The sequence below is a fragment of the Schistocerca piceifrons genome, chromosome 2 (genome assembly GCF_021461385.2).
Source record: "Schistocerca piceifrons isolate TAMUIC-IGC-003096 chromosome 2, iqSchPice1.1, whole genome shotgun sequence".
Classification (NCBI taxonomy): Eukaryota; Metazoa; Arthropoda; class Insecta; order Orthoptera; family Acrididae; genus Schistocerca; species Schistocerca piceifrons.
In genome coordinates this window covers 196,830,613-196,852,099 of record NC_060139.1, presented here as the reverse complement: position 1 = coordinate 196,852,099, position 21,487 = coordinate 196,830,613, and the positions used below count along the sequence as shown (strand labels likewise).

The window sequence follows — 21,487 nt, the reverse complement described above, 5'->3', positions numbered from 1 at the left end:
AACTCCTGATTCCTCACCTCATCAGTCCACCTCATTTTCAACATTCATCTGTAGCACCACATCTCAAATGCTCCGATTCTCTTCTGTTCATGTTTTCCCACAGCCCGTGTTTCACTACCACACAATGCTGTACTCAAGACGTGTATTCTCAGGAACTTCTTCCTCAAATTAACGCCGATATTTGATATTAGTAGACTTCTCTTGGCCAGGAATGGCCTTTTTGCCACTGCTAGTCTACTTTTGATGTCCTGCCTGCTCCGCCCGTCATTGGATATTTTACTGCCTATGTAGCAGAATTCCTTAACTTCATCTACTTCGTGACCATCAATTCTGATGTTAAGTTTCTCGCTGTTGTCATTTCTACTACTTCTCATTACCTAGGTCTTTCTTCGATTTACTCTCAATCCGTACTCTGTACTCGTTAGACTGTTCATTCCGTTCGGCTGATCATGTAATTCTTCACTTTCACTCAGGATAGCAATGTCATCAGCGAATCGTATCATTGATATCCTTTCACTTAGAACTTTAAATTCCACTACTAAACCTTTCTTTTACTTCCATCATTGCTTCCTCGATGTAGAGATTGAACAGGAGGGGCGAAAGGCTACATCCTTGTCTAACACCCTTTTTAATACGACCACTTCGCTCTTGGTCGTCCACTCTTATTATTCCCTCTTGACTGCTGTGCATATTGTATATGACACGTCTCTCCCTGTAGCTTACCATACTTTTTTCAGAATTTCGAACATCTTGCACCGTTTTACATTGTCGCACGCTTTTTCCAGGTCGACAGATCTTATGTCTTGATTTTTCTTTAGTCTTGCTTCCATTATTAACCACAACGCTAGAATTGCCTCTCTCGTGCCCTTACCTTTCTTCAAGCCGATCTGATCGTCATCTAGCGCAACCTCAGTTTTCTTTTCCATTCTTCTGTATTTTATTCTTGTAAGCAACTTGGATGCATGAGCTGTTAAGCTGATTCTGCGATAATTCTCCTCTTGTCAGCTCTTGCAGTCTTCGAAATTGTGTGGATGATGCCTTTCCGAAAGTCAGGTGGTATGTCCCAGACTCATACATTCTACCCACGAACGTGAATTGTAGTTTTGTTGCCACTTCCCCCAATGATTTTAGAAATTCTGATGGAATGTTATCTATCCCTTCTGCCTCGTTTGATCTTAAGTCCTCCAAAGCTCTTTTAAATTCTGATCCTAATACTGGATCCCATTTCTCTACTAAATCGACTCATGTTTCTTTTTCTATCACTTCACACAAATCTTCCCCCTCATAAAGGCTTTCAGTGTATTCTTTCCACCTATCCGCTCTCTCCTCTACATTTAACAGTGGAATTCCTGTTCCATTCTTAATGTTATCACCCTTGCTTTCAATGTCACCCAAGGTTGTTTTGGCTTTCCTGTATGCTGAGTCTGTCCTTCCGACAATCATTTCATTTTAGATGTCTTCACATTTTCTTAGCTTCCCTGCACTTTCTATTTATTTCATTCCTCAGCGTTCCTGAATTTCTCTGGACATTATTGTACTTACTTCTTTCATGAATCAACTAAAATATTTCTTCTGTTAGCCATGGTTTCTTCGCAGTTACCTTCCTTGTACCGATGTTTATGTTTCCAGCTACTGTGATTGCCCTCTTTAGAGATGTCCATTGTTTTCAACTGTACTGCCTACTGAGCTATTCCTTATTGCGGTATCGGTTGCCTTAGAGAACTTCATGTGTGTCTCGTCATTCCTTAGTACTTCCGTATCCCATGTCTTTGCTTATTTATTCTTCCTTACTAATCTCTTGAACTTCAGCCTACTCTTCATCATTACTACATTGTGATCTGAATCTATATCTGCTCCTGGGTAAGCCTTACAATTCAGTACCTGATTTCGGAATCTCTGTCTAACCACGATGTAATGTACCTCAAATCTTCCAGTATCCCCCAGCCTTTTCCAAGTGTACCTACTGCTCCTCTTGCGATTCTTGAACAGAGTATTTGCGATTACTAGCTGAAATTTATTACAGAATTCAATTAGTCTTTCTCTTCTCTCATTCCTTGTCCCAAGCCCATATTCTCGCGTAACCTCTTCTTCTACTCCGTCTCCTACAACTGCATTCCCCTCCCCTATAAATATTAAATTTTCATGTCCCGTTGCGTACTGTATTACTCTTTCCGTATCCTCATATTCTTTCTGTCTCTCTTCATCTTCAGATTGCGACGTCGGCATGTATATCTGAACTATCGTTGTCGGCCTTGTTTTGCTGTCGATTCTGATTAGAATAATCCTATCACTGAACTGTTCACAGTAACACACTCCCTGTCCCACCTTCCTCTTCATAACGAATCCTACTCCCGTTGCACAATTTTCTGCTGCTATTGATATTACTCTGTACTTATCTCACCAGAAATTCTTGTCTTCTTTCCATTTCACTTCATTGATCCCTACTATATCCAGATTGAGCCTTTGCATTTTCCTTTTCAGGTTTTCTAGCTTGCCTACCACACTTAAGCGTCTGACATTCCACGCCCCGAATCGTAGAACGTTATCCTTTCGTTGATAATTCAATCTTTTTCTCATTGTCACCTCCCCGTTGGTAGCCCCTCCTGGAGATCCGAATGGGAGACTATTCTACATCTACATCTACATCCATACTCCGCAAGCCACCTGACGGTGTGTGGCGGAGGGTACCTTGAGTACCTCTATCGGTTCTCCCTTCTATTCCAGTCTCGTATTGTTCGTGGATAGAAGGATTGTCGGTATGCCTCTGTGTGGGCTCTAATCTCTCTGATTTTATCCTCATGGTCTCTTCGCAAGATATACGTAGGAGGGAGCAATATACTGCTTGACTCTTCGGTGAAGGTATGTTCTCGAAACTTTGACAAAAGCCCGTACCGAGCTACTGAGCGTCTCTCCTGCAGAGTCTTCCACTGGAATGTGTTGCCAATGGAGAGATCATAATGACACCTTTTCAATTACAGACCTCATGTCCTGTGGACACACGTTGTGTGTCTTTAATGCAGTGGTTTCAGTTGCCTCCTGCATCCCATGCCGTTGATTATTGCCGATTCTTCCGCCTTTAGGGGCGGTTTCCCACCCCTAGGACAAGAGTGTGCTCTGAACCTCTGTTCGCTTCTCCACCCTCTAAGTTAAGTCCGTTGACAGAATGACGGTGACTTCTATATGCCGGAATCCCTATTATTAATCAAAACTATGCCGCCAATGCTGATCGTTAATCAAAATTTGAGAGGTGGCAGGTTTCGAATCTGGAACCGAGAACGCCTTCATTACTTATTTGTTTTTGTTCGTCATTGGTCGTTGTATTTGTTCGGGGCAGATATTCCATGACGCTTGTTCAAGTTGATTGATTATCCGGTCACTTTTTTATTTTTTATTACAGAGGCCAGCTGTCCGTCTGCCCGAACACGATGAACTACCGTGTCGGCACCTCTAGACCACGGGGTCTAGTTACATATAAAAAATTATACGTGCTTTGGACACGAGAATAATAACTTTACTATTACCATAATGCTGTTTGAAATCGTGAAAATATTGTAAACACGGATTATCGTTGTCTGTGGTAACCGTTCTTGCTCACGAATTAAAACAGCAATTCGTATCTTCAGTTGGTACATTGACTGCCATTTTGGAAACTATTGTTGCCTTTCCTTTCTCTGAAAGTGAGAAGCTGCTAATTTCACACTCATTGCTTACATGCTCTAATTATGTATTACGAAAAGTGATGTTGAAAGTGTGGTTGTTGCGTGAAATGTGTTCTAATTTGTGTGAAAGATTACAATATGCTGCGAGAAAAAATTAACTTCTTCCTATCCAAATATGAAAGTAACTGAAACAATGAGAAAAAAAACAGCTGCCTATATATTCCTGTACCAGCACCAGAATACATTACGTCCGCAATACGTGTAAGGTGTTCTTGTTTGGAAAAAAAGTATCCTGAAGTAACTGCTTCGTAAACTTCCTTTTATATTTCGTAATTCTTTTTCCAATGTACCAGCGGTTAAATTTTGAATTTTATTTACTTTGTTTTACCAGATGATCAACGTATTTCGAACTTTTATTGGCATTTTCGGGTTCCATTCTTAATTTGTAAATAATTGACAATTACAACTTTCTCCTGGGATAGAACGCCTTATAACATCAAATATTAAAGAACATACTTTCCTTTAATTAATAAGGTTCCAGAATCTTTTAAAAATGTGGGTAGGTTTTTTCTTTTTTTTAAAAAAAAAAATATTGCAAGACGAGACCGACGCCTCAGATTGATACTGTTTCCTAACCCGACACGCTAATCGCTACGCCACAGCAAAGTTTCAAATTTAATCACGGTGAAGACTTCAACTGCAGTCATGATTTTAGCTCATATTTAATTTTAATAAATCGTACCAACAGCCACCCGTTTTCGAGAGATGCTCAATATTTTGAAGCACTCTATATTCAAAAGACATAGGTAGTAGTTTAAAACGTATCAAATTTTGTTTCTACCACGTCTCAAAATTCGATACGACCACCAAAGTCGATAGACTGAGGACGACGGTCTGCCATCGTCCAAGGCCGCTTCGTCCGACTGAGTCCAGAGTTTGCTAGTCATATTTTGTGAGCACGCTGGGAGTGTGGAACGAGAAGACAGAATGCAGCTGAGCGATCAGAGCAGTACCGCACTGTGAACTATGGATAAACGACAAGAAACAGATTCCATACTTCTAGATTTCATGGAAGTGTTTGAGACGATGTCTCATTGCAGGCTTTTAAGGGAGGTACGAACATTTGGAATAGGGTCACAGATACGTTAGTGTCTTGAAGACTTCTTAAGTTGTGGAACCCAGTATGTTGTCATCGACGGCGAGCGTTCATTAGAGATAAGTGTATCGCCAGGAGTGCCTACGAAGTGTGATAGGACCTCTGTTGTTATCTACGTACATAAATGATTTGACGGAAAGGGTGGGCAGCAATCTGCAGTTGTTTGCTGGTGATGCCGTGGTGTACGGCAAGGTGTCGAAATTGAGTGACAGTAAGAGGATGCAAGGTGATTATACAAAAGTTCTAGTTGGTGTGATGAATGGCAGATAGCTATAAACGTATAAAAATATAAGTTAATGCGGATGAGCAGGAAAAACGAACATGTAGTGTACGGATACAGCATTAGTAGTGTACTGCTCGGTCGCAGGTTCGAATCCTGCCTCGGGCATGTATGTGTGTGATGTCCTTAGGTTGGTTAGGTTTAAGTAGTTCTAAGTTCTAGGGGACTGATGACCTCAGATGTTAAGTCCCATGCTGCTCAGAGCCATTTTTAGGAAGTGAGTGTACGAAGTATTACACCACTCACTCTGGTGAAAGTCATGCACGCGTGAAACGCAAACTATAAGCATAGGAGCCAAAGTGGCAGAGGAAGACTAGAATATGCAAAACAGATTACTGGGTATGTTGGCTGTGCTTATTACATAGGTCACTCCGTTCGTCCACGAGACTCAGAAAACAGTAGAGATGGGCGCCCACGCAGATGCCGAGTTCTTCGACCTCCGGACGGCCTTTGATGAAGTTCCGAACTACCGCATAATGAACAAAATACGAGCGTATGGATATCAGACCAACTGTGTGACTGGATTCCACACCAACTGTGTGTCGGGTTGAAAATTTTCTAGCAAACAAAACACAGCATATCATTCTAAAAGGAGAGAAGTCTTCAGACGTAGAGGTAACTTTGGTTGTACCCCACGAAAGTTTCACAGGACCACTATTTTTACAACATATACAAATGACCTGTTAGATAACGTTCAAAGTTGAAGAGGCTTTTCGCGGGTACAGAGAAGTCGCGACGGTGGAAAATTGTAGCGAACTGCACGTCTTCCCGCAGAGAGCTGTAATTGACGATCAACATAAACAAATGTAACGTATTGCGAATGCAGGTTCAGAAAGACCCCTTTTTGTATGATTACACAATTGTAGATCAATCACTGGAAGCATTTACGTCCACAAAATATCTAGGAGTAAGCATACGGAGTGATTTGAAGTGGGAGGACCATATACAATTAATCGCGAGTAGAGCAGATGTCAGACAGATGCACTGCAAGAATCCTGAGGAATTGTAGGATATCAACAAAGGCAATGGGTTATGAAACACTCGTTCGACAACTATTTCAATGGTGTTCGTCCGCCTGTGGTCCTTACCAGATAGGATTGATAGAGAAAAGAGAGAAGATCCAAAGAAGAGCAGCGCGTTTCGTTACAGGTTTATTTTGTAAGCACGAAAGCGTGACGGAGATGATCCTCCATCGCAGACGCTGCGAGAGAGGCGTTATGCATCACGGTGTAGTCTACTGTTAATATTCTGAGTGTGTACTTTCCCACTAGGTTCAACCAATATACTGCTTCCTCCTACGTGTAGCCCACGAAAATACCATGATGATAAAATTAGAGATATTCGAACGCACACAGAGAGTTACCACGAACCATCCACGACTGGGACAGGAAAGAGGGCAAGTGAGACTGGTACATAAAGTACCCTCCGCCACACACTGCAAGGTGGCTTGCGGAGTACAGGTATACGTACAGGCGATAAGATTAGCACAACGTTACAAATGATGAAGGGCGGATTCAAACCAAAGACTATCCCACTCGCAAATAGAAACATTAGTGACAGTGAAAATTTAATCAGGCCTGCAGGCGTGCTCATGTACGTCGCCTAGGATTAAAGCGACTGCTAAAATCTGGATTCCAGTCCTGGTCTGGCAAAAATTTTCAGTTTTCGTTAACATAGCCGTTACATTGCAGGGTCAGCGTACCTGAAACATTTGCACTGATATTTCACTTGTCTACCTCTTCGCTGATTTCATCTACATCGACACACACATACTTCATTTCATTTCAGTGTATTTCGTTCATTTCACATTTTAGAGAGATACGAAATACTCAGCAAACAATGACGTTTGGCGCTCCACAAACTTGCATGAAAAACAAAATTAGGATTTAACGTTCTCTACGCCCACGAGGCAGCTAAAGACGAGCCCAATCTGTAACTGGGGAAGGGACTCGATTTTTTCAGAGAAACCATCACAGAATTTGCTGTAAGCCATTTAAATGAACGACGGAAACCTAGGACTAAATGTCTTTAGTGTGGACGGGTGAATGGTGGAGTTGATACGCGATCTGCCGGAATGAGAGTCCATCGTCTGAACCAATCCGCCGCAACGCTCCGGCATAATGTACGACAAGTGTTGAGTGGCAGTGTCGAAGTTCATATTGTTCTCGCATGATTGATTGCCTTCGAACTTTTTATTTTCAGAAAACGCTATTAGTGGTGCAAATTACTTTGAGAAGCTCCAGCCAAATCTGATACTTCAATCGCCGGACCGCAATTCCATTTGTAGCAAGGAAAAAATTCTACCACAATGGATCCCTAAAGTGAAAGATGTTTTGAATAAGATCTTTTTTCATCATTGGAATGGATTATGGCGGTCCCGATCACCAGTTTCTTAGCTTTGCGGGTGCTGTAACCATTGAATGTCTCGATTTCCCGTTTGCTTTTTTTTTTCCTCTTTGAGATGTGATAAAGACTGCTTTTACAGCGTTTCTTTCGCAGATGTAGAGTATCTGAAACGCAGGACCAACAAATCACCTATGTTGCTTGCTTCGAATGTAAACTCAGATGGAACAACCGCCAGATTTTTCATTTGATGCACAACGTTTTAATACTGGAAACGGAAAAAAGTGTTACTGTGTTAATACTTTCCAGATTAACCTATGCTCGTTCTTCAAGTTAGTTACAAATCACATTATTGGGTACTGACTTACATCTGGCGAAAGTTGCATCGAATTCTCCTTGCTGTTATTTAACTCTCTACGTAGTTTCAGTAATTGTTGAAGCATATGTCCTTACCAGGTTCCAGTATGCGTTTATCACTATATTGAGATCAGAGAAAATAACGTTGCACGCCTAATTCTTGACTGACATAACCAAAAACGTACATGCTACCAATGAACTTCTCCTAGTTAAAAACCCAAATGAAAATTACATCGTGCTAAATGCTAAGTGAGAGTCTGACCGAACTGCCGTATTGGTGACCCAACGAACCTCATAAAAAGTAGGAGCCTTCCCTTATTTAATTAACGCGCCCATTTGGCTCCCCTAAATGACGTATATACATATTCCATGTCTTTTGAGCTGAATCCCAAGCAGCGGTACACAACCATAAAATTTTGCGTAGTAGACGAAGTAATTAACATATTTTATCAGTGACATTATTTTGGATTACGTTTTTCGTAACTGCAGAAATAGATATGCCAAGAAATAATTTTTACGAGCAAGATCGCAAGAAAGGCTTCGACTGCCAAGTGCAACTACAAAATTTAACCTAGGAAGGATACCAACGAAGGGCGTGATGGAGTTCTATGAACTTCGACAACCTTCGTTTTGCAGAATTCCAGCAGAGTTTGGATACTGGGGAAAAAAGAAACAGCATGGATATTCAAGCGTTCAGATGACGATGTTAGGTAATTAAGTTCAAATAAATTACGGGAATGCAGCCACGTGATGTCATCGACAACACTCTGTAATTTTCTAGGCATAACTGCAGCAAGTAAGCGCCATGCAAGGGAATTTAAAACCTTGGTTTGTAGAGAAACTCCGAAAAGATAAAAAAAACACACACACACACACACACACACACACACACACACACACGCGCGCGCGCGCGCGCGCGCAAAATAAACAATGGCGCCACCGCACTTCAGAGATGACCAATGTCATAAGTTATTGACAGAGAAATTAATAATAAACGGGTGAGGTAGATTGACTCTGCCACTATCGATAACTTCTGAAGTCAGTCATCTTTGGTTTGTGATGGCGGTAGTGCTTACACTCTCTCTCTCTCTCTCTCTCTCTCTGTCTGCCGGTTACTGAGATAAGTAAAAAACATATCCCGAATACAAAGTGTTTAATTCGCAGTCTTTTGGTAGCTCGCAGGTAGTAATACTATCAATCTGTATCGTACCATGGAAAGAATGAAAAAGATGAATACGGGTAGCAAACGGTACAAGGAAGTTACGAGATTAATATTTGGCAATAACTGACTACTCCTGCTGAACAGTGCGAATAAAATCTGAGAAAGTGTCGCGCATTACAGCAGTGCTTCGCAACTACTACTCCCCTCCCGCGTGTGTGTGTGTGTGTGTGTGTGTGTGTGTGTGTGTGTGTGTGTGCACCAAAGTACGATGTTAAATGTATCGAAAAAAATAACCGACGAAGAACAACTAGCGTAAAAAAAAGGTTTTAGGATGACTAGTAGACCTGTTTAGATTAATAAATGCGGAAACGCATTGTGTAGCCGTTTCCGATTACTCTTTTTATGCCCCATGCCGCAGCCCTGCAGTTTGGCCGCTAGTTCCCGATGAGGCAGCCAGTGGCATCTGTGGGCAACACTTGGAACGAGAGCTTGCCCTACTGGCCGAGCGCCAGCGCTAGTGTAGTGAGCGGTACAGCTGACGAACGAGTTTATTTTCTCCGGGTCATCTATTGTCACATAATAACCATATCGCACGTTTATTTTTCTATTTGGTTGCATGTGCCTTTGCATCTAAAATTTAGAAAACTGTCATACATGCTTGACATTGTCAAGTAAGGGGGCGATCCAGATTAATGTAGAAACCGAAGTGCAACTACGAACAGCCGAGATCGCTATTGTACAGGATTTGTTATGATGACTGGTATCAGCAAACTACGTTGCCATCATCAGACCTTCTGCAGTACATTTCACTGAATCTTGACCAAATGCATCTTATGACGATCTTATGATGTGATACGATGTAAGATGCATTTGATCAAGATTCAGTGAAATGTTATATGAAAGATCTGATGATGGCAACGTTATTTTCTGAAACTGTTATCACAATAAATGCTGTACAATAGCGATACTGGATGTTTGATTATGTTCTTCGGTTTCTTAGAAAAAGTGTGTCTCTTAACGGATAATAGATTCTTGCAGGTACCAATGGTCGAATCTACGCCACGAGCGACTACGTTGAGTGTTCAAATCCCCATCATGAGGGACTGTGCCCAAGATGGAACTGGGAAAGAATAGTGAAGGAAACAGGAAGCTCGGAAAACCTCGATTTCGATGGTGGGACGGCAATTTTAAACCGTCGTGCTCCTGAATGAGAGGCCACTGTTTACCTCTGCGCCACCTTGCTCCGTATCAGTGTAGAATTATTTGTTAACGCTTATTCCTGTGGTAACAGTTCGTATATGCACTGACCAACAAAAATTTTCGTTCTATGACAACATTTTGAAATAGCATCAACTTTTTGGGGTACTCCAAAACTGAGCGACGAAAATAGTTTAATACAAACCAAGTATGCAAAGTAAACGTAAGCACACCGGACAATAAGTTAGTCACACAGGCAGAAATGTCGCTGATACCGTGTAACACAGCCTCTAACCATCGTTAGCACACTGGACACGCAATTCGGCAAGACAACGGTCAAAATCTGCGTCCAGTCATCCAGATTTAGGCTTTCCGTTGATTTTCTAAAACGCTTCAGGCAATTACCGGGATGTTTCCGTCCAAAGGGCAAGGCCGATTTCCTTCTCCATCCTTGAAACAGTCACAGCTTGTGGTCCATCTCTAATGACCTGAATATCGACGGGACGTTAACCCCTAATCTTTCTTCCTTGGAGAATTACTGATGCCTCAGTCGCTATCCTCCGCTATAGTAAAGACGTAATAGCAGAGTGAACGCTATCACTGAGGGATGCTCGCAGGGGACAGTTTTCTGGCATATTGCCGTGGAACCACTATTACGTACAGCTGTTACAGAAACGTGAATACAGGAGTGGAGTCGTTGTTCATACAAACGATTTACTGGCAATAGCACAGGCTAACTCAAGAACACAACTACAAAGTACGAGGGACGTTCAATAAGTTATGCAACACTTTTTTTCTGAACGCAAGTTAGATTTATTCAGAATTCCAACACAACAGATTATTCCCCATTCTTTCGCCTAGAAGTCCTTATTTTTCAATATGATCTGGATTCAGTGCGACGGCCTTACTTGGAAGGCCTGTATGCCTGCATGGTACCATCCTACCGGTCGACATCAGAGCCAGCGTCTTGCTGCAGCACTCCCCATCATTTTACGTACTGCTTCTTGAAGAGAGGTTCGCCAGAGCACGCTGTAATACACTGCAGTCTTCTCAACAGGCTAGACGACTGGAACACACATACAAGGACTTGCAGTGGGTAGTTATACGAGGGTAATCCCAAAAAGTAAGGTCTCCTATTTTTTTGTAAATACATAGACCTGTTTAATTCTACATTTGCATCAGTTTATAGCTTGAACATTTAGCTATTTTTCGACATAATCACCATTTCTGTCGATGCATTTTTGTAGACGCTGTGGCAGTTTTTGTATGCCCATGTCATACCAGCTCGCCGCCATGCTGTTCAGAAAGTTATGAACCTCTTCTTCCATCTCGTCGTCGGAGCTGAATCGCTTTCCGGCCAAATGTTCTTTTAACCTAGGGAACAGCTGATAGTCACTGGGCACCAAGTCAGGACTATAGAGTGGGTGATGATGTTCCACTGAAACTGTTGCAGGAGAGCAACGGTTTGCCGAGCGATGTGTGGGCGAGCGTTGTCATGGAGAATGTGTACACCCTTGTTCAACATTCCTCTTCTCCGGTTCTGAATTGTCCGTTTGAGTTTTTTCAGAGTCTCACAGTACCTGTCATCGTTAATTGTGGTCCCAGTGGGCATAAAGTCGACTAACAATACCCCTTTCCGACCCCAAAAAACGGTTGTCATGACTTTCCCGTCAGACTAGGAGACCTTACTTTTGGGATTACCCAAGTAATTGAAGTGCAGATCCATTGTGGGCTTTAATTAATGTATTGTCTCGAAACTTGATAGATATTGCAATGTGGAGCGATTTTAAGCTGGAAAAAAAAAAAATTAGTTCCAATTTTCTCCACCAGGCGCAAATGTGGCACTGTGAATGCAAGAAAGACGTAAAGAAATGATTCCATACGTAATGGATCGGTCACAAAAGGTCAAAGGAATGAGAAAGGCACAATGTTGATTCTATTATTAACCACCATTTATAAAATTTGCACAGAATGAGCACCGGAGACATCGACGAGATGCTGCATCCGTGAAACGACGTGATTAACAGTTGCTCGCCAAAGTTTCGGTGGAATCTAATCAACGTGTTCCTGTAGACTGACTTCAGATCAGTTGAAGATCTAAAGTGTCCCTGATAAACACAGCCTTTTAGATATTCCCAGAGACAAAAGTCATACGGATTCAGGTGAGGTCATCTTGCAGGCCATACATATGAAAAACCTCCGCAAGCAGTACGTTTGTGGAAAGTTGCATTAAGCAGATCTTTCACGGAGTGAGCGACGTGAGGTTTGCCTCATTTTGCGTGAAAACATTTGTTTCCCCTCAATTACGCTCTTACAAATCAAGAATCACATGCTGCACAAGGAGGATAACGTGCAGACGTCACGATACACCTGACAGACCCTCTGGGTTTATGATCTTCAAGGAAGAACGGACCGAGAATAAATGTGTCTGTGATTCCACACAATACACATTTACGGCGAGGGCTGGGGCTCTTCGTGCATAACATGCCATTTAATACGTTCGACAGTTCTGTGTTTTTACTCCACCTTATAGAGTAAAATGTGCCTAGTCACTCTGCCGAATATTTTCCGACCACATGTCATCAACTTCGACCCAAGCCAGGAACCGCAGAGTAAAATCAGAACATTGCTGTGGATAATGTGCTTTCAGCTGCTGCACTGTTCGGATCTTATAAGGGTGCCGGTGTAAAATAGACAGAGAAACTATCCGTACTGTTGCCCATGGGATGGATAACTGTGACACCGTACGACTACTAACACTCTCCGGGGCACATGTTTCATGCTGTTACAGCAACAGCAACCTGGTCAGTAACTTCCACTGGGATAGGACGCCTTCCTCTTCCAGGTGCCGGCCGGGGTGGCCGAGCGGTTCTAGGCACTACAGTCTGGAACGGCGTGACCGCTACGGTCGCAGGTTCGACTCCTGTCTCGGGCATGTATGTGTCTGACGTCCTTAGGTTAGTTAGGAAGTTCTAGGGGACTGAAGACCTCAGAAGTTAAGTCCCATAGTGCTCAGAGCCATTTGAACCATTTTTCTTCCAGGCGCCACAGAAAGGTCGCTCGTGATATCGAATGCCATTATAATCATCTTTAAACAATTCCAAGCGATCGGGCCTCTCCTCCCACCTTTCAGTCGGCAACACTCTCTCAATCCAGTACTGTAACTGCTGCCTTTCACATAAAACAGTTCACTAGGAGTGCACGGTCTCTCTTTTAGATAGCCACACTGTTCACTCAAGTTGTTGCTTGTCAAATGACAGCGCGGATGTCACAACAAGCAGTTTACAGCGCCAGATTTGCACCTCGTGGCCAATACTGTAACTAATTGTTTTTACAGTGAAACCGGTTCCGCATTAAAGCATTAGCATATCTACCAGGATTCGTTGCCATACGGTAATTAAAGCCCCCACTGGACCTCCTTGAGTAGCTGCACTGTAATAATAACCACCTTCTTTTTTAACATATTTACCATTTCACAGTGCCTCATAATACTGGAACACAAACTCATTTTAAAAATAATTATATGCATTACAACGCATTCACACTTCAGTCTTTTGTTCGGAAATCTACAAGAAATTGGCCATTGAGTTATTTCTTAGATGAAACTTTTGTAGAATTCACATTATTTTTCTTTTTATTTATTTATTACGTTCGGTTTCATGTCATAATATCATAAGCTTGACATACTAGAATTTTGAGAAAATTCGCGTACGTAAGCCTGTTTTTAGGATGTCGAGTTACTTCATTGTGTTCATAAGCATACCAGATACTGTAAATTGTTCGTTAATTTAAGTCCAAAAATTATATGATTTGTGTGTACCACGATCCACGTTGTTGCGTGTCGCTTTGCTTCAAGAAACGGTTTCCGTCCTAGTTTCATGGCATATCGTATGTCCATTCTATTGATCAGTCGAATCATCTCCCTAGCTGTATGCCATATCGTGACAGATTTCGGGCGCTCAAAACGATATTAGATTGTGTCCTCCTAATTACAGCTTCCACATGTGGCTGGCGGTTTTAACTGGATGGAGTAAAGCTTGGAGTTGGTCGCTGTTGTCCGGTTTGTCATTTTACACCAAATCGATCCGGCGCCTTCTGATATTATTTTCATCATTAAATTTTCCCAACTGTGATGCGACAGTCGCAGCTCCCATTTATTAGGAATTGGTATTCCTTCGACAGCTGTGGGCATGTTACGACCTTCCCTTGTTTTAGTACGTCTGTTGGTAAGTTGCCTGTATGGAGAGAACAATTTCTGAGAAAATAATTTGTGTGGGCTATTGACAATATTACCCGCTCTAGTTCTGATGTTGGACGAAATATTTGGAAGAGTACAGTAGTTAGCGAGTATCGTCCCTTTTCTATACACACTTAGTTCTGTTGGCGAGTAGTGCCGCGCGTTTTGCGTGCAAGTTCATTATTCTCAGTCCACCTTCAAAAAATGGCTCTGAGCACTACGGAACTTAACATCTGAGGTCATCAGTCCCCTAGAACTTAGAACTACTTAAACCTAACTAACCTAAGGACATCACACACATCCATGCCCGAGGCAGAATTCGAACCTGGGACCGTAGCGGTCACGCGGTTCCAGACGGTAGCGCCTAGAACCTCTCGGCCACTCCAGCCGGCGGCTGAACTGTATTTTAAAACAACTCCAGTAGAACTGTAAGGTTGGGCTGAGCCGATGGGCATTCTCAGCAGTATAGGTAATTAATAAATTTCAAATAGCAGGATCAGCTTGCGTGAGGCACTACTCTAAAGTGCCTTTAGCGCGGCACCACTTTTTGAGTACTTTTTGCCACGTGAATATAGATCTTGTGCCAACATGTGATCCTCCAAATGGCTAATGATTATCTTTCAAATGTGTTTCTTACGACGAAAATATGTTTTCGGGATTTAAATTTGACAGATTTAGCTGCAATGCTCCGAAAATATCACCAGTTTTGCTTCGGCCTTAACTATTTGAAAAAATGGCTCTGAGCACTATGGGACTCAACTGCTGAGGTCATTAGTCCCCTAGAACTTAGAACTACTTAAACCTAACTAACCTAAGGGTATCACAAACATCCATGCCCGAGGCAGGATTCGAACCTGCGACCGTAGCGGTCTTGCGGTTCCAGACTGCAGCGCCTTTAACCGCACGGCCACTTCGGCCGGCTTAACTATTTGAGCTTGGATTGAAAATGGCACGAAATCCTACCAAGTCTGCTATGTCCATTAGTATAAAACCCGGTAAAACGCGATTAGAGACGAAACAGCGTGAAATATACATCAAAAACACGTCAGACTCTGTCTCAGCTGCGCGGAGTAGCGGTCTACGGCACCTTGCCACGGTTCGCGCGGCTCCCCCCGTCGGAGGTTCGAGTCCTCCGTGGTGTGTGTGTGTGTGTGTGTGTGTGTGTGTGTGTGTGTGTGTGTGTGCTGTCGTTACTGTAAGTTAGTTTAAGTAGTGTGTATGCTTAGGGACCGATGACCTTAGCAGTTTGGTCCCATGGGGACATACCACCAAAAAAACTCTGCCTCAAATGCTCTGCGCCTTCAGTATGTAACTGAAGGAAAAAAATAGACCAGTACAGATGATGATGACAACTTCCATGACTAAATAGCATTGTACGTAGATCGTGGCAAGTTATCGTGCCCTAGAGTCACGGAAAACCTGAATAGTAGGTATTGGCACATATCCTAGTGGCACCAAGACCCAGCTGAGGGTCCAAGACGCGCTGTCCTTCCGAGGTATCACACTTCCCCCCATCTCCCATTGAACTTTATTCGCGGGAATCTACATCTCGTCTTTAATCTTCCCTATCGTCTTTAAAATTCTTTCAGTTTCAACAAATAAGCATACTCTTATTTAACAGTTAATTAAATTAAATTTTTCTTTATAACTCATTACTATTCGATTATTGTCGGGATGTATGAAGTCAACTCCAGTCGATAAAATCTACCCGATTGTTGGAATAGCTCCGCCCACTATTAGAAGGGCTGTTGCTGCAGATGTAGAGAGGGCTAAGCAAACTCATGATCCCAGACATCCACTGCATGACCATCAGACTGTCGTCCATCGACTGAAGTCGAGAAAGAGCTTCATCGCCACGACTCAACCATTAGAGGGAACACCAGAGTCTAACCGCATCACCAGGGGGAAGAGCAAGCTACCACCTGATATCCCTGTAAATCAAGAGTTAACTCCAGGAAATGACTTGCCCTACCCTATTTGGAGATGGCTCAATCGTCTTAGGGTGGGCGTTCCTCTTTGCAAGACCAACATGCGTTAATGGGGCATTCTTCCAGCTGACGGAGATATATCCTGCGAGTGCAGAACAACACAAGACCCGGCCCACCTGCTAATTTGTCCCCAACTTGAACAACCCTGCACAACACAGAACCTGGTCGAGGGAAACAACAAGGCCATCGGAGTTGCCACCTTCTGGAAATGCAGACAGGACACGGAAATGAATGAATGACGATTTTTAGGGTCGGTAAGAACGGGATAGTTATAGGTTCATATTGTCTGTCTGTCCGTCCCTCCGTCTTTTAAGATACATCTTTTAAGAAACATGTATATGTTTCATGTTTAAATTTACCTCACATACTGAGTGCTATGGTCCTTTGGTGACGTAAAAAATTAAGCCTCTAGGTCAAGGCAATCAAAAGATACGGCTATTTATGTCATATTTTGATGCTCGCAAACTTATTCATTACAACTTATAAGATGCTTCCCATTGACGTAGGATAATGAAGTTTGGCAAGAAGCAAGGTTTTACAGTACGAGTAAAGGAGTAAAACCAAGAAGTTATTAATTTGAAATTACATCACATGGAAATTTTTTTGTCATTTGTTATCCGACTTCAAACTTGAAATTAAAAGATTATCGAAAGTCTTGGAATCCCTGGGACCCTTATCTTGCCAGTATGAATATTGATAACAGACAAAAATCGTTGAGATTCTCTGTTCCCGGAATGAATGAAATGACTATACACATAATAGAGTTCGTGTTTGTACCGAAGTCTCAGTGCGCGAGTCCTACTCGCGCCTGCCCAAATTTTTATTGCTGATTACAACATTTCCTTAGAATAAGGAACAATTTGTGTTACTTTGTGAAAAATTATGAAATGTACGACCTCTTTTAAAGTAATAAACAACAAGCCTGGGGCCGATGTGGCCGAGCGGTTCTAGGCGCTTCATCTGGAACCGTGCGACCGCTACGGTCGCAGGTTCGAATCCTGCCTCGGGCATGGATGTGTGTGATGTCCTTAGGTTAGTTAGGTTTAAGTAGTTCTAAGTTCTAGGGGACTTATGACCACAGATGTTAAGTCCTATAGTGCTCAGAGCCATTTGAACCATTTGAACAAGTCTCTAAATATCCAGTAAATGAAATGGATCTTCCTTCCTCTCTTCCCTCCATCCCTCCTTCATTCCAGCCTTTACAATTGCTTCATTTCTGGAGTAAAATTGTCTAGAAGTTTCTTCACGTATCCAGGTTTTAGACCGTCTAGACAATCTCAGCACTCCGTAGCAAGTAGAGTGGCCTTGTAAGGGGGTGGCTAACACACTGTTCAAGGGAACTAGGGAACACGTCCGGTATGTTAAATCTGTTTTGATACAGGTGGTACCCGTTTTCTTACTGCATGGCTTGAGAACTTCGCTTTCAGCGTAGGCAACAATTTTAAATAATTTTGCCATTTATTGGCTATGTTATGTCAGGTGACCCCTCGGAAGGAAGTGAGTACTGGTGTTCCAGATGGCAGTTATCATTTGTAGACGTTGTATTCAACTCCTCAAATGCTACGTGACGTCTTAATGCAGGGTAAGTTGGAAGTGCCGTCTGTTTGATCCAAAAAGAATAGACTTTCGATAGTGTTGCTGCAGATTCCAATGCCTCTCCATGTGTTATCCATAGTTTGTGGACACGCTACTGGGAGACTGGTTAGTACAAAACGCGAGTTGGACAAGGTCGCCGATGCGTTGCAGCCCCACTTGAAGACCGATATCTGCTCATCTACGTTGTGGCGTCGTACGAATGCCCCCAGAACACTACAACACGATCTCAGAAAGCCGAATTGAGCCGCTGTCTCCGATCAGACTGTAATTAACACGTTACGAGAAGGTATTGTACGACCCAACATCGTGTTCCAGCGCCACGGTTGGCACGACGACATCTTGCAGCTCGCTTTCAGTTCTGCGGTTTCCATGTCAACCGGCAACCTGTTATTCACACACGGGTCCAGATATCTTCTAACGCAAGGTGATGGTCGTGTTCATGTGCGGAGACTTGTGATGAGTGGTACTTGCCAAATGTTGCCCAAAAAATCGACAGATTTCCAAGGTTGTGTGATGTTGTAGAAAGGATTCAGGGTTCAGGTTTGACAGCCATACGGGTCTTGTTGTTGCCCATGGTCACCTTATCGCCAGGCAGTATATCGAACGAATCTTTTTGGACCATGCGGTGGCTCTTGAATACAGTGGTAGCCTGGAATTTCTTATAATGCGAGGGCCTATGTGGCAGTCGTGAGGAGGGATACCTTGCGAATCCTGGGTATTGAATTAATAGAATGGCCGGCGGTGAGTCGACCTAAACCCTACCGTAAATGTGTGGAACATGCTTGACACACGTGTTCGTGGTCGTCCTGTCACACCACAGATACTCCAAGAGTTCTCACTAAAAAATGGGAAGGATACCACAGGGTAACCTCCGTAGATATACACGGAGCATGCCACGTAGGTGTCAGGCAGTGATAAACTGTTGCGGAAGGCATAGACGTTACTGAAGCTCTCACAGTCCAATGAAAAGCACCTAGGAGGTCGAAATGAATGACTGTTCCCACTTTGTTGTCGACACCTCTCGGACCTTTGAATTCTTTTTATGTAAATGATCTAGGCTGTAATGACGTTTTGTTCTACATCTACATTTATACTCCGCAAGCCACCCAACGGTGTGTGGCGGAGGTCACTTTACGTGCCACTGTCATTACCTCCTTCTCCTGTTCCACTCGCGTATGGTTCGCGGGAAGAACGACTGCCGGAAAGCCTCCGTGCGCGCTCGAATCTCTCTAATTTTACATTCGTGATCTCCTCGGGAGGTATAAGTAGGGGGAATCAATATATTCGATACCTCATCCAGAAACGCACCCTCTCGAAACCTACACAGCGATGCAGAGCGCCTCTCTTGCAGAGTCTGCCACTTGAGTTTGCTAAACATCTCCGTAACGCTTTCACGCCTACCAAATAACCCTCTGACAAAACGCGCCGCTCTTCTTTGGATTTTCTCTATATCCTCCGTCAACCCGACCTGGTACGGATCCCACACTGATGAGCAATACTCTAGTATAGGTCGAACGAGTGTTTTGTAAGCCACCTCCTCTGTTGATGGACTACATTTTCTAAGGACTCTCCCACTGAATCTCTACCTGAGACCCGCCTTACCAACAATTAATTTTATATGATCATTCCACTTCAAATCGTTCCGCACGCATACTCCCAGATATTTTACAGAAGTAACTGTTACCAGAGTTTGTTCCGCTATCATATAATCATACAATAAAGGATCCTTCTTTCTATGTATTCGCAATACATTACATTTGTCTATGTTAAGGGTCAGTTCCCACTCCCTGCACTAAGTGCCTTTCCGCTGCAGATCTTCCTGCATTTCGCTACATTTTTCTAATGCTGCAGCTTCATGGTATACTAAAGCATCATCCGCAAAAAGCGATGTTGTGTACTCAACTAGTGAAAGATGAAAGCGTTATTTGACAACATATCCAGTCCTCAATTATTGCTGAACGTAGTACGGCAGACACCCGAAATCATGTTGCCCTAATTCTTTTGAGCAGTGTATTTTGTTCCATTAGTTTACTGGAGTATGCCGTAAAGGGTAAACACTTTATGGAAAGAGATTAAATGGAATGTATCCACAAATCTTCGAGAACCTAGGGAGCTGGTGTCACTCTGAGGTGAAGAAGAAAGGAATATTAGGGTTTAGCGTCCTGTCGACATTCAGGTCATTACAGAAGGAGCACAAGCTTGTAATGATTCGAGGACGGAGAAGAAAATTGGCTGCCCTCTTTCAAAGTAATCATCCCGGCACTTGCCTGGTGCGATTTAGGAATATCAAGGAAAAATATAAATATGGACGGTCGGACGCGTGTTTAAACCGTCGGCCTCTATCTGAAGGTGAAAAAATGGTTCAAATGGCTCTGAGCACTATGGGACTTAACATCTGACGTCATCAGTCCCCTAGAACTACTGAAACGTAACTAACCTAAAGACATCACACACGTCCGTGGCTGAGGCAGGATTCGATCCTGCGACCGTGGCGGTCGCGCGGTTCCAGACTGAAGCGCCTAGAACCGCTCGGCATATCGGCCGGCTATCTGAAGGTGACAGTACGATATTGCACTGCATGCATATCCCAAAGAATAGGCACTGCTGCGAGTACAGCTGTTATGCAATATGTTCATATACATATTCCTGTAGTGGGGAGACATTTTAGTTGGAAGTCGCTTCCCAGGTTTCGGCGGATAAATACAATATTGGAGTAGAAATATGTCCTAAGGAACAGCCGCAACAGCGACTAAAGCTGTTATAAAATACATGAAACATATTTGCAGGTGCGAATATGGACAAACCTTCAATGAAAATTTGTTTATGACATATGAAAGTTTAGGTCTTGCCGTGAAGCGTGCTGGGATAGCTGAGTTGTTAAGGCGAACGCTCGCGACTGGAGTGAAATCCGGGTTCGAGTCCCGGTCCGGCACAAATTTTCATCGTCGTAAATCCATTAAACAGCTGAAGGTTGTCCATAACCGCTGCTGCAAACAGATTCATGTGTCTCTAATGTGGGTCTCAGATGCAAAGGATGATGGAGTAAGTCGTTACTTTTTTTTTTCTTTCGCTTACACCAGTGTCCCTCAGCGATCGCAGGGTCGGCGTGGTTACAACGGATTTGGCAATTTTAGTTTTAGGGATGGCCGGATGCCTTTCCTGCCACCCCCCCCCCCCCCCATACCCTCCAGTATGGAAGCAGTGTACCCCAACTGTCTGCGTCGAGTGTAAATCGGGAAATAGTGCGGATGTGTTGCAAATGTCTGCGACGCGTGTAGCTGAGGCGGAACGTGGGGACCAGCCCGGTATTCACCTAGCAGGATGTGGAAAACCGCCTAAAAACCACATCCAGGCCCGGCGGATTCGATCCGGGGCCGGCGCGCCTACACGAGTTCAGGAAGCAGCGCGTTAGCGCTCTCGGGTTCCCTGGCGGGTCTAGGAGAAAGTCGTTACGAGCCACATGAAATAAATAATAAGACTGATAACACGAAAGAGGAGGATGTCTGCTGTTG

General features: G+C 43.3%; 1 protein-coding gene across 1 annotated transcript in view; it reads right to left on the bottom strand.

The window, feature by feature from the left end:
* The window catches only part of LOC124775245, a 107,818-nt gene that overhangs the window by 80,191 nt on the left and 6,140 nt on the right, over positions 1 to 21,487 (bottom strand). The gene's annotated exons all lie outside the window — the stretch shown is intronic.